Raw genomic sequence first — 13,656 nt, 5'->3', positions numbered from 1 at the left:
GGGGGGGGGCACAAGGCTACAACAGTCAGTTTTATTAGCAAGCTGAGAACTACTAAGAAATACTGCTAATGTAATAGCTTCACTCTCATAAAACATACAAGTAGCATGCCTGGGTGGACTGACCCTGCTCTTGAGGCTCAAAATGTATATCCTTGTTTAGTTTGCAATACTGATTCCTTCTTACACTGTATAGATGGAGTGGTAGCCGCGACTGCAGATTTGCTTGAGTGTGCTACTGTATAGATGGAGTGGTAGCCGCAGACTGCAGATTTGCTTGAGTGTGCTACTGTATAGATGGAGTGGTAGCCGCAGACTGCAGATTTGCTTGAGTCTGCTCCTGCTCTTGAGGCTCAAAATGTATATCCTTGTTTAGTTTGCAATACTGATTCCTTCTTACACTGTATAGATGGAGTGGTATGCAGATTTAGCAGAATGTAATTGCTGGAAGCACTTGTGTCCTGGTGGGAGACTAGAAATTTACCACATGGTGCATGGTATTGTCTGTATGCAACAAACCTGAGTGCTGTTTGGACTTTGCCAAAACTAGTTTATGAAGAATAAGAAGATTTCAGGGACAATAACGAGGCATCTGGGTTAACCTGAGAGGACAAACCATTACTTAAAGCATACCCGTTGCCAATGACACTTAAATATCTGCCATCCACGCAGTTAGATGCCAGGACATTTTTATTTATTTTATTTCATCTGTTAACCAGATAAAACCACTATTTTGCTTGTGATGAAGCAACGCTGTCTGGTTAAGGAACTTGCCCAAAATCACACAGAAAGTAAATGGAGAATTTGAGAATCAAACCCTACCCACAGGACGATGTTTATCATCTAGCCAAGAGCCTTAATCTCTTTTGCTAAACTACTAAATTTGTCAGGCATGGGCAGGTTATAAGACCATGTAAGATTTCATAATCCATCAGCTGTGAATGATTACCTAATGTCTTGATAAAGTCTAGAAAAAGTGTTTAAATATGTGGAAGTTAATTATACCAGATTTATTGTTCTTTGCAAAATCATACCGATTATCCAATGACAGATTGCATTGTTCTAAGTAGACCTTTAGACCGCAAGTTAAAAGCAGTGATCATTTAGAACAGTGTGTCATTCGCTTCACCTTAATGAATGGAGGTCTACACTGAATGCCTTCATGTCACATAGTAATGTTCCATATGAGTTATTGATCACATTTCATGTCGGCTTTTGCTGAAGCGTATGGTACAGTGAAAGGGCCAGTCTTACAAAATTTGCATGGTTAGATTTTGCTAAACTAATAAAATACATCTATACATGTTCACCTAAGATATAACCACAACAACTAGGTATAACAAAGCCACAATCTGGCAACAAATCACTGACTGTATCCTAACATCCCACCAAACTCTGTTAGACAGCCTAAGCGATCACTTATCTGTCTACCCCAAGGTATCAAAGGAACAGCCCAAAACACATCATTGCATCCTGGTAAGAAAACTTGCTACTTTTTATGAAGACACTTTTACTAATATGCTACATCCTCATAACTGGGGTTTACTAAAGAATCTGTCCATAGACAATACTATCTCTGAGTTCAACACAATTTTCCTAGATGTTCTAAGCACACTAGCCCCCACTCAGAATAAAAGGAGTCAAAGCCATCCCTCCCCCATGTCTGTCCTTAACAACTAAAGAACTAATAAAACAAAGAGAAAGACAGAAAGTATGGATGGTCTGCACAAAAAAGTAAAACAAATTCCTACTGTTTAGCACATAGACAACTAAGAAACCTAACAAAAGAACTTATCACTGCAGGTAAGAAAACACACTACTCAACCAATCAAAACATATGCACTAATAATCCCAAAACTGTTCTGGGCCTCAGTCAATAAATTGTTAAATCCAGGACAAGCTACTTTTTTCCGCCATCTTACTAGACTTATCAAAAAGGTTTTGATAATGACTCCCACCAGAAATTCTTGCATAAACTCTCATCCTTAAGGCTCATCAACTCTTCACTGCAAAAGTTCCATAGCTAAACTCTCATCCTTAAGGCTCATCAACTCTTCACTGCAAAAGTTCCATAGCTAAACTCTCATCCTTAAGGCTCATCAACTCTTCACTGCAAAAGTTCCACAGCTACCTCTGAAAAAGAACACAAGCCATAAAATGAAAACATGATTTCTGCACTTTCTTGCCAGTATGTATTGATGTACCACAATGAGCCATACTAGGACACATACTTTTCAACACATTCATCAATGACTTCTACACTGATACAAAAAATGCTACATTAGTTCATTACACTGATGACTATAATCTGTTTAAACTCAAAGGCCTTACACAACAATCCATTTTACTGATATAAACATGGCTAAAGAATTCACAACTACTACGTCATCTTCTTCTCCTTTCAGCTTTTCCCATTAGGGGTCCACAGAATGATTGGCGCTGGAGTTTTACTGTGTCGAGTTGCCAGGCTGCTGTCCAACCTTCCACAGAAGGCACATAATTCACAACTACTTCTAAACCCTAAAAATAAATAAATTACTGCTCTTCACTCCAAAGCACATATCTGCCAAAACAACACTATTCACTATTGTATCTGACAACAACACCATCATAAAACAAGTAAACCACACAAAATTGCTGGGTATCATCATAGATGACCAATATAAATGTAACCTTCATGTTATCACGTGGTTAAAAAAACTGATCAAAAACTACATACTTTATACAGAGTAAAAATCCTATCTCACTTATATAGCCAGAGGACATATACCATCTACTTTCTTGCTGCCATAGCTCCTTTATTTTGCCCTAGTCTTCACTACCTTTCAAGTCTCTGCCCAAACATGAGGAATTTTACAATAAAATAGCCAAATGTGCAGTTATCTTTAGCAATCGACCACACCACTGTCTGACCCTCTGAGAATTAAACTGATCAGATCTACCACAACATCCAGCACTTTATCAGTTAACTAGGATATACAGACTTCTCTTTAAGCCATAAAATTGCCCATTTACAACTTTAATACAGCACTACCCCCTAACAGAATGTTACCCTCTAAAGAAAAATCACTGATCTCTAATCACTATAATCAAATCATCTAATATTGTAGGTGAATTTCTATGTTCAGGTAGTGTAGGTAAACTATGGGACCACATCCCGCTACTGCTGAAGTCTATTCGAAATGCAAACTCAGTTAATCACAGCTAAAACTACACCTACTAAATCAATGGATCTGCTTCTATGCATCTCCAGGAAAAATGCAACAGTCTTCAGTTTGCCATAAAGTCAAACCATTTCTCTGCACTCAGAATCCTATAACCCACAAGCAGTCTTCACCAATTCCCAAATAGTTTTACTAGCATTTCCCAGCTATATACATAGTTTTGTGACAATTCTCACCCCGACCTCTATATTTCTAATATAAACTTTGTGTATATATTTAATCTATCTATATATGAAGCTGCTTTATACCCCACCTCTTAATTACAATATTAAAATTTCTACCTCACGTCCATTTTTTTTAATTTGTAAGCACTCATCACATGATCTATTATCTATCTGACAAACTCACAAATACACTTCTTCAAATGCTCAAGGTTCGACATCTACTAATGCATACGCATATTTTATAATGTAATTTTGGCCTTTATTTTCATATGAATGTAATCTAATTAGCAAACATATGCGTTATTGTTAATGTACATTGCTTAATGTCTGTCCAGGTATATTTATTTCTTTATTTATCATTTGTTTACTGGGAAAGTCCAACTGGGACAGAGCCCATTTTCAGCAGAGGCCCAGGGAGAACCACTCCAATTGCATGTCTTTGGAATGTTTTATACATGTTTACTGAATGCCTGTTTAAAAATGTTTATAATATGTTTGAGCTTTTCTCCCTGGGCCTCCTCTGAAATGTTTCTTTTTTTTTTTTATATATACTAAACTCTGTCAGACAAACCTGTTAAAAAAATAAAATAAAAAAATAATAAAACAGAAATAAATAAGAGTTTTAATTATTTCTGACCTGGATGCCTTCCTCCACAAATGTCCTGGAACAAATTTTTCTCATCCTTTACCTTACCATTTAAATCAGTTGGTACTAATCTGACAAAAACAAGCACATATATCTGAAGTACCTGTAGGAAAGGAAAAAAACTTTCCATCTACAGGTTCCTGAAATGAATAACCTTTGATCTACAAATATGACTCCACACTTTTCTATTTTCTGATAAATCTTTGCAGCAGAGGAAATATGTGATCATAGAGACAATCTGTAGTCTATGGTTCAGTTTGTAATCTGGGGTGAGCTTAGTGACTTTATAGGTTTCTAGCTTTGCCTATCCAGTCTGCTTCACCATTGCACTTTGTGTTTCTATATTTCTTCTTTCTTATACACAGGACCTACCAACATGTATGATCTCCTTGGGTCTAGTATACCAAGCTTAGAATTAACACTGCAAGGGAGATTTCTAAGTAAACCTGGGCTGCAGTAATCTGGGGTGTAATATAAAAGCACCAAGGGTACAGGAGTTGTAGCTTCCTACTTGGGGGGGGGGGTGTGGATTGTGACTCATCCCCTCAGAAATATACTAGTACTGACTGCAGTTACAGTTATTTGATTTTCAGCTAAACAACAAGACAGCATTTGATGAACTTACACCAGTCCAATGCTTGCATGTTTGTGATCATACCATCATACCCTAGTGTGTAGAGCATAGCCTTCTGCATCCAAATAGATAACTCATGGATGGGTATAACAGGGTGATAGAACGTTGGAGGAAATTCAGGCAGACCATTCTAATCTGAAAAACCTACAGAAACTGAATATGTACAGCTACCTTTTCCTTCTGGGATTCAATGATTTATGCTTTTGTAAACACGTGTGAGATTTAATTTGAAGGTGCCATGTGAGGAGAAGAAAATATGGTAATATGCATAGTAAAGTGACATGCAAATTCTATCTATATGAACAAATCAAATTGTCAAAGGTATAGAATTTACAGGCTTATCATTTTGTCCAGAAGTATACGAAAAATGTATAGAAAAGTTATTTACTAATGTCCTGGATACAGTAAAAGCTCTTGGGATCATTAGGATCAACTAGTATGAGTATAAGTTCTTCTTGAACAATATCAACAATGCCATGGAAAGGTCTACAAATAGGTACTATTTCCATAGAGTAATCATACAGTTTTGACACATTTTTAAATCATCAAGATTCTACTACAAAACACAAAACTTTTTTTTGTCTATCAGAGCAATGAATTAATTGAATCACTGGTTGGCATATCAACATAGAATGGCACCTTGAGATTGAAGGCTATAGGAGTAATTGTTATAACCCACATCAGGAAATCCCAAAGGGCTCCATACTGGGATCCCATCTATTTAACATGAATACTTTGGACTTGACCCTGTGTGAATCCCTTTTTAGCTCCATTTACACATATGGCACTACAATGCATAAAATAACAACAAGTGAAATTGGCAACATTATTCAGCAGTATACTTTGGATAGTATGGGCCAATGGGTCTATATTAATATCTGAACATTAATACAACAAAAATCAAAAATATGCTTTTAGGAGGAGAAGGCAAAGACTGATTGGATCTCTAAGCTAGAAGAGGGAGGAGGAATGGCAAACACCTGCTCTAGAGAGCTAAACCTGTACTGTCACAACAACAAGACCAGATAGCATAACAAATACCTAACTCAATGTGCACCCTGTTTCTACAGTATTCTGCCCTTATCTGCCAAGCAAAGTACATTCCTAGCAACCTATGACTGGATGGATGATCACAAATTTTCACCAGGAATATTGGGAGAAAGTTTACTTAATGGGGGGAAGGGGTACTGCTAGTTTGCCACCAGTACTTGGTGATGTGGCTGAGTTTGTTGGTGGACTCTCTTGGTCGTAAGCCTAGTAAGAGCCTATGAACATATGGATCTATGCATCTAAGCAGTGTACCAAATATTGACACCTGCATTGATTACATTTGTAAAGAAATCTAGATAATCGTATGCAGCCTGTTTTAATCTGTCAGTTTAAGATCTCTAAATTATTGTTTTATTTGTTCGTCAACCCTGTTAGATCCAAGCAAGAATACAGAAGTTTTCTACGATCAGCCTTCAAGACAGATCTCTGATTTTAGAGAAGTTACAGAAATTAGTCACAAGAAAACTAAACATCACACTGGTCACCTGAAAATAATAGGTAGATTTTCCTTGAGCTGCAAAATGTTATAAGGAGACCCCTTTAAGGTTTTTAACATTTCTTTGGAAGCTCTGTTTGAAAGTTTAGATTTCTACAAGATCAACAGTTTTATGTGTGTAAAATTCAGAATACTAAGTACAACTAAATGAAACACATTCTGGTCACTTGCAACAGTGGTACAAAACTGGAAGATTCTATGAAGATGTTATAACTAAACATATATTATATAATATTATAATTATATATTACATATATATATATATATATATATATGTGTGTGAGTGTGTGTCTGTATATATATATATATATATATATATATATATATATATATATATATATATTACGTATTATTAATTAATGTTTATTAGTAAAGACATACCAAAGGGTTGGGATTTTTAAGTCAAATGTGGAGAAATATTTTGGAGATGATTTTTATGCTATAGGGATGCCGGACTGTTGAATATGAATCTGCTCTTGTAGTACTTGATTTGATATGCATGAGAAACATGCTTTGGTTATATTTTAATGTTCTTAATATAAACTAGTAAGGTCAGTTCATGTATAACTATAGTTGCTTGCTTCCATTTCTTTACTTCTCCAAAGTGTTTTTTAAACATGGCAATAATAAATACTACAAAACGCATAAAATTAAATTTCTGCACTTAACTTCAGGACAGTAGAGATAATAACTCTTAAGCAAATGAGTGTAAACTGAAGCATCAGCAAGCAACTGTACATTGTTTAAGTAATAGTATGCCTTATTATGCAAAGTCATACTTTACAGAATGCACGCTATCTATAATTAGACATGTAATGCATAATCCTATAGTGACGTAATTTATACAGATATTTCACTTCACAAATAAATCTGCAGAGAACATGTCTGCATCTTTCATCATAGGTCCAAAATTATGTGTACCAGCAGCTTTTCACTTCATAAAATAAATGGGTCTGGAAAGCAGATCTTATGAATGGGTAGACATCAAGATAAACAGCAATTCAGGTCCAAAGATTTGTACTTAAAAGGTCAAAATAAATGCCTTAATCTCATTCATCCACTGTTTTTCATCCTTTCATTGATCTTAACCCCTTCCTTGCTAGCCTTTTTCTACAGGCATCATTCATTGGAGTTAAAATTCAGCAACTGATGGAGGACATCCCTTCTTCGGTTCTTAGTTACAAGGTTTTTATAATAATCAGAAAACCCTAGTGCATCTACAGAACTACAAGCACCTCGAAAATCTAGCCAGAAATAGGTCAAAACTGACAGAAAAACGTATTATTTGAATCCTCATCTTAACCTAAAAAAAATCCTAAAAAGCTCTGGTATTTAGTAAATAAAATCTTGTATCCTGGCACAGTTAATACTCCAAACCCTTGCCCAGACCTCTCTCCCTTAGATACAGCTGTCATATTCAACTCCCATTTCATGGACTCTATATCTACTTTTAATAGCAATTCCTTACCATCCTCCTCCAGTCCAATATAGCATTCAAAATCAGACAGCCCCACTTTCTCCCTATAACCCATTTCTACCTCCTACATAAAACATCTATTAAGCAAACTCAAACCTTGCTCCACCTCTGTTGACCACTTACCTTCAAAATACCTGAAGTTAGCCTCCTCCAAAATTATATATCCACCCTCCTTTGTAATCACTCTTTCATTTCAATAACTATATGTTTCTTCCTTATGGAAAATCATATATCATACCACAACATAAAAGAGGTAAGTCTGTTGAAATGATAAAATGTAGACCTATTGCCTTACTATCCCCATCTCTAAAACATTGAAAAAATGCATCTACAAACAGCTGTTACAGTACTTAATTCATGAAAACCTATTCACTCTAACACAACATGGCTTCCGACCAGCACATAGTATGACAACTGCTCTTATACCCTTCCTAAACACCATCATTTAGGCCAGGGATACCAATAACTTAGTCCCCCCCCCCTTTCTAGACCTCTCTAAAGCTTTTGTTTCTGTCTCCAATCTGAAACTATGAAACATTGCTGCCTTCGTCCTATCTAACTCTGATCTTAACTGGTTTATTAGTTATCTAGCTAATCATTGCCAATCTGTTATAGGGCTCCCTGCTTTCTCTCCTTTTCTCCCAGTGAACACTGGGGTCCCACAAGACTCCATCCTTGGCGCCTTCTCTTTAATATATTTATTAACACGTTTCACTCAAATACCCAGCATGCATCTCTGATACATTGTCATTTACTCGGTAGTCTCCTTCATCTACAAGCTATTGCACAAGACGCCTTTAACTCTATCAAAAACTGGTTATTACTCCTCAACCCCCACCCTAAAAATACTCTTATTCTTTTCCCAAGGCCCTAACACCTAACAAATGTCTCTTCAAAATTTAATCTTTAAACAGTACCATTACAGAAGCTATTTCCCATACCAAACTACTAAGCATAATAATTGATCAATTTAAATTTGATTTATATATTCAGCATTCTATAAAAAAACACCAAAAACATGGAATGCTTTATAGATCAAAGAAACTTCTCACCAACCCCCCCCCCCCCAAGAGCTACACTTGCTAATTCATATCTCCTTCCTTCCTTACTCATTGCTTCTTCTATTCTAAACAATCTACAGGCCAATCCAACATCATAACTAGAACTATGTTATAATAAAATTGCTGGGTTTGCAAATCAAACATTTTCTCAAACTGCATTGCACTCAAATCCTTAAACTGGCTTAAGCTCTCTCTCCTTCTCAAATATATCCAACTTCTCAAGGCACACACAATTATATTCAGCCCCTTAGTTTGTCCTGATGTTAATTCTGTTTTTAATCACTAACAATCTGCCCATCCCCTTTGGAAGTCCTCCAAACACTGTCTCCACTCAAACTTAGTAGCCAAAGCTTAGAACAATAACCCAATGGATGTTAGACTGATATGTATCACTCACTTATTTAACACTTACTAATACACTTTCTCACCCAATTATGGTTATTTCCTTCCATAAAACCAGGACAAAACATCATCCACACTGTCTCCCCAAATCCTGGGTCTATATTTGACACCACGCCAGACTGAAACTTCATTCTTTCTCTTCTTCTGGTCATCCTTTCTTCTTTCAGTTCCTGTGTAACTGTTCCTTGTTTCTCCTGTCATCTTACTAACACTCTTTACATCTTATATACTGTCCACTATCCTCACCACCTCTTTTTTCATAATGACTTGACTGCAAAGTCTAAACTTAGCTCTCTTCTGTAAACAAGCACATTCTCAAATTGTAAAAGTAATTTTGGATGGTATATAAACTATTCGTGCAAACCTTGCCAATCGAAGAACCTATATTTACTGGATATCATTCCGTATCTAAATCATAAAAGTATCCTAGTCCAAATAATGTGGGGGATGGGGCACCAATCCTTTCCCCAAGTTTTCCTTAGGTAGCACACAGTCTCACGCAATTCTCTTATCAGGTTTTATAGCTCTTACTAATTATTTGTCTCCTGTTAGGGCTATGACATCTAACTTCCAGGGTTAGTTTAATTAATCTATGTCAGGCATTATTTTTTTCATGTAAAGATTTTCATGTGCCCTATCTGCTGTATGCAAAAATGATAAAACTACATAAATTGCTTCTCTAAGTTGTACTGTTCCTTGATTTCTAACAAAATCAAAAGTCTATCCCTGATATCAACTGCTCAAGGCATACTAGGCTGCTTTTCTTAGGCAAGGAACATTTACAGTTTTACTTTCTATTGTTTCTACAAGAAATTTTCTCCATAATGGGGAGCAGTTCTAGTCTCTAATTCCTTAGTCTACATTGCATAAAAATGATCTAATTGCTGGACATATATATATTTTAGTACAGAGGAGAAGATTTGCAAAGTGGATAAGTATTTCTGCAAAAATGTCAGTGAGAGGCCTATCCTGTCCCCAGTCATCTTAAGCATAATATCCTCCCACCCGGCATGCAGTCAAACCTTATCAAATTATAAAAAAATTAGGATATGTTGTCAGGTGAGGTACACCCAGCCCCAGTGTCTCCTTAGGTGCTATAGTACCTCCCAGTCTATTCTATGCTTCTTGTGTACCCATAAAATCAGGTGTTTATTTACTAAATGTTTTGAAATAGGTTTTGATCAGAGGAACCCACAATGCTTGCACAGTATAAGATGTGATAAAATAAACTTTGGTTTGCTGAAATCCATTGTTGAAAATCCAAATAAAAAATTTGAGCAACAATGCCTATAGATTTAGTAAAATTCTGTATTGTGTAAATATTAAACTTAGTAGAATTTAGCGTTGTTTAGCATAATCTGCTCTCAATAAAGCACCCTTAATATTGTATACACATTAAAGTTACTAGAGTTTAATACTGTTTAGCATGATCTGCCCAATAAAGCACCCTTATTTGTCTGTGCCAACAAAGCACCTTTGGACTAGACAGCATGGATATGCAATTTTCTAACTTCTCTGTAGCCATCTTGAGACAGCTTTCAATACTGAGATCGGCAAGAAGGTAAAAGGAGGTCTGGTACTTCCCAGCTTTGAGGACAACAGAAAGAAATGCAAGTTTCCTCTTTGGAGGGAACCTTTTTGCAAAAGGACAGCATTGGTTCCATTTAGAAAATCTTCCAGAATTTATTACCTAGTGCTTGCTATATCTTTTTGGCCAACACATCAGAACCTGGTGCTTTTCCTGCCTTTGCACTTCCTAGGATATTTTTTAGCTCCTTACAAGTAAAATGGCTTCATCAGCTTCTGTTGTTATGCTTCTAATAAGGTCAAGGCCTCAGTAATATCATAGAATACAAATAATTTTACATATTTATTTTTAGCCATTTTTCAATATGCCTCATGGTTGTCTGGATTATTTCCTGCAGTAAAAAATGATATCAGAAAGAGAAAAAGAATGATTTTTCAGGAATGCGTAGCTTGCAATCATGTGCAAACTTGGTTAACTAAAGATTCTGATTCCTGATATGGATTCAGAGAAATAGATGCCAACAATTAGGGGATCCCAGTGTTGGGACCGTAGATATGCCACTAATTACTTTCATACTTGGATAATGTACATGACAGTTACAGTCTAGTCTACCCATTGAAACTGTGTTACATTTGAGGCTTTTCTCCCTTTTGGCTTCAGCTAAAAGTGGTTAACATTCAGTGGAAATTTCCTGTTTAATAAACATAAATAAATAAATAAATGTATGAACAAATGAAAGAGAAATGAATACATCACTGAATGAGTTAATGAATGAGTGCTGGAATGGATGAATGAATAAGTACAGCAGTGTACTAGGCATATTTACCTGTAAGGACCAGAGGTAAGGCAAGAAACATAAGAGTTGTTCTTCTCCTGTTGCAAGTAGACAGCATGTCATTCACAGAAAGGTAAAGCATATGAGCAGCCGGCACATTATCTCAGTTTTAATATAAAAATATACATATGTTGTTCTTTCTAAGTGGATTGCTGTTGTAAAGACAAATCAGTATTTCAGATGTATTTGATTCATGCAATAGTTTGTGCTACATTTTTGTTTTCTACAGAATCTAAGTTGGTAGGATATCAGCATAGCCCTTCCTAATAAACAGGTTCATAGGTAGGTACTAGGCTATTGGCCTCAGGGCCTATATAAGCCTAGTCATAAAGATTCCCTGGCTTTAGCCACCCAAAAATGTATTTACCTCTGCCCCTGTCGAGCAGAGCCACAGAAGTGATACCTGGGGTAAATTTCCTATTCCCCATCCAGTTGTCCAGATTTTTCTTAAACAGGGCCAGTGAGATGCTCTGTTTGACATGAATGGGCAGCTTGTTGCAGAGTATGTCAAGTCTCTGGGACAGGAACCTATCCCCCCTGCAAGTTCTGTTTATTGTGGTGACAAGGTTAAGGTCTCTGGAGCTTGTGGCCTGCAGAGATTGGGATTTTTCTAAGTGTAGCATGTCCAACAGCTCTGGGTTACGTGGCTTTGTATGTTAGGCAGAGATCACCTCTGAGTAGATGATATGCAACAGAGTAGAGCTGGAGTTTCTTAAGGCGGTCTGCATAGGGCATCTTTTTAAGGCATGTGATCCTCTTTGTGAGGTATTTCTGTGGTCTTTCCAGTTGCTGCAAATGTCTTGTGAGGTGCATCCCAAATGGGGCATTGTACTCTATAATAGGTCTAATGAGGGCTGAGTAGAAGGGAACAATGACCTGTTTTTTTCTGGTTGGGAAACCTTTTGTGATGAGGTGCGCCACATAGGACTTCCTAACCACTGTGGCTATGTGGTTGTCAAAGGAGAGACTGCTGTCTACCTGTGTCCCTAGGTCTCATATCACACTTTCAGTGTTGAGTGGACTACTGCCTTGGTAGTTCATTGGCACAGAGTTGTTCCCAAAGGGAATAACTATGCATTTTTTGGTGTTGAGCTTAAGGTAATGGTTTTGACACCAGGCATCTGTCTCAGTGAGGCCCTTTTGTAGAATGTCCACATCCTTATGGGATTCAATAATGGCTCCCAGTTTGCAGTCATCTGTGAACCTTGTTAGCTGTAAGCCCTCTGTGTTGGCTTGAACTTCTGAGAAGTAGATGCCGAACAGGAGGGGACCCAGGACTGAACCCTATGGTACTCCACTTGTCACCGGTCTGGAGACAGATTTGGAATTGGCTACTTTCATGGTGTGGGTTCTTTCAGTGAGCCAGTTGGCTACCCACTGCGTGACATTGGGGTTTATGCCCAGTTTCATGAGTTTATCAATAATACCAGAGTGGAAGATTGTGTTGAAGGCCTTGGCGAGATCTAGATAGGCTGTGTGAACTGCCTTACCCTTGTCCACTACTTTGGTGACTGCTTCAAAGAAGTCAATCAGGTTTAGGAGACATGATCTACCTTTCACAAACCCAAACTGGGTGGGCCCAGAGTTTGCAGGTTACCTATGTCTTTGTTTATAAGTTCCATGATGATATGTTCCATGGCCTTGCAGATCAGAGTCATCAGGCTGATGGGTCGGTAGTTCCCAGGGTCCATGGTGGACCCCCCTTTGTGGAGTGGAATCACCATAGCTGTGCACCATTCAATAGGCACAGAACCTGTAGTGAGGCTGTGATTGAACAGGCTATGGTTGAACATGGTACTTAGGTTGGGTGCCAGTTCATTTTGTAGTTCATACAGAACACAGCCTGGTAAATTGTCAGGTTCCATGGATGCAATGTTTTTGACTTTGGCGAGTGCAATTTTCACCTGTGTGACCATGATTACAGGGACTTGGCATTCATCCAGTAAATGTCTTTCACAGGCATAGGCACTTGAGAAGCACTGTGTTCTGCCTTGTTCAGTGATAAAAGATAAATAAGATAAAATAAGTCTGATCAAGTCTGCTTAGCATCAACCTTTGGGTGGTTAAGTTCTGTTATGTCCTTTTGTAGCAAGAATGTAAATAGTTTTATCACAGTCCAGTCCTGACTTTACTTATTTTCCC

General features: G+C 37.3%; 1 protein-coding gene across 2 annotated transcripts in view; it reads left to right on the top strand.

The window, feature by feature from the left end:
- The window catches only part of LOC122804724 (fibroblast activation protein alpha), a 1,600,794-nt gene that overhangs the window by 1,314,982 nt on the left and 272,156 nt on the right, over positions 1–13,656 (top strand). The window lies entirely within an intron of this gene.

Source organism: Protopterus annectens, chromosome 6.part0 (genome assembly GCF_019279795.1).
Source record: "Protopterus annectens isolate FY-2018-M chromosome 6.part0, PAN1.0, whole genome shotgun sequence".
Lineage (NCBI taxonomy): Eukaryota > Metazoa > Chordata > Ceratodontiformes > Protopteridae > Protopterus > Protopterus annectens.
This window is presented reverse-complemented; position numbering and strand designations above follow the sequence as displayed.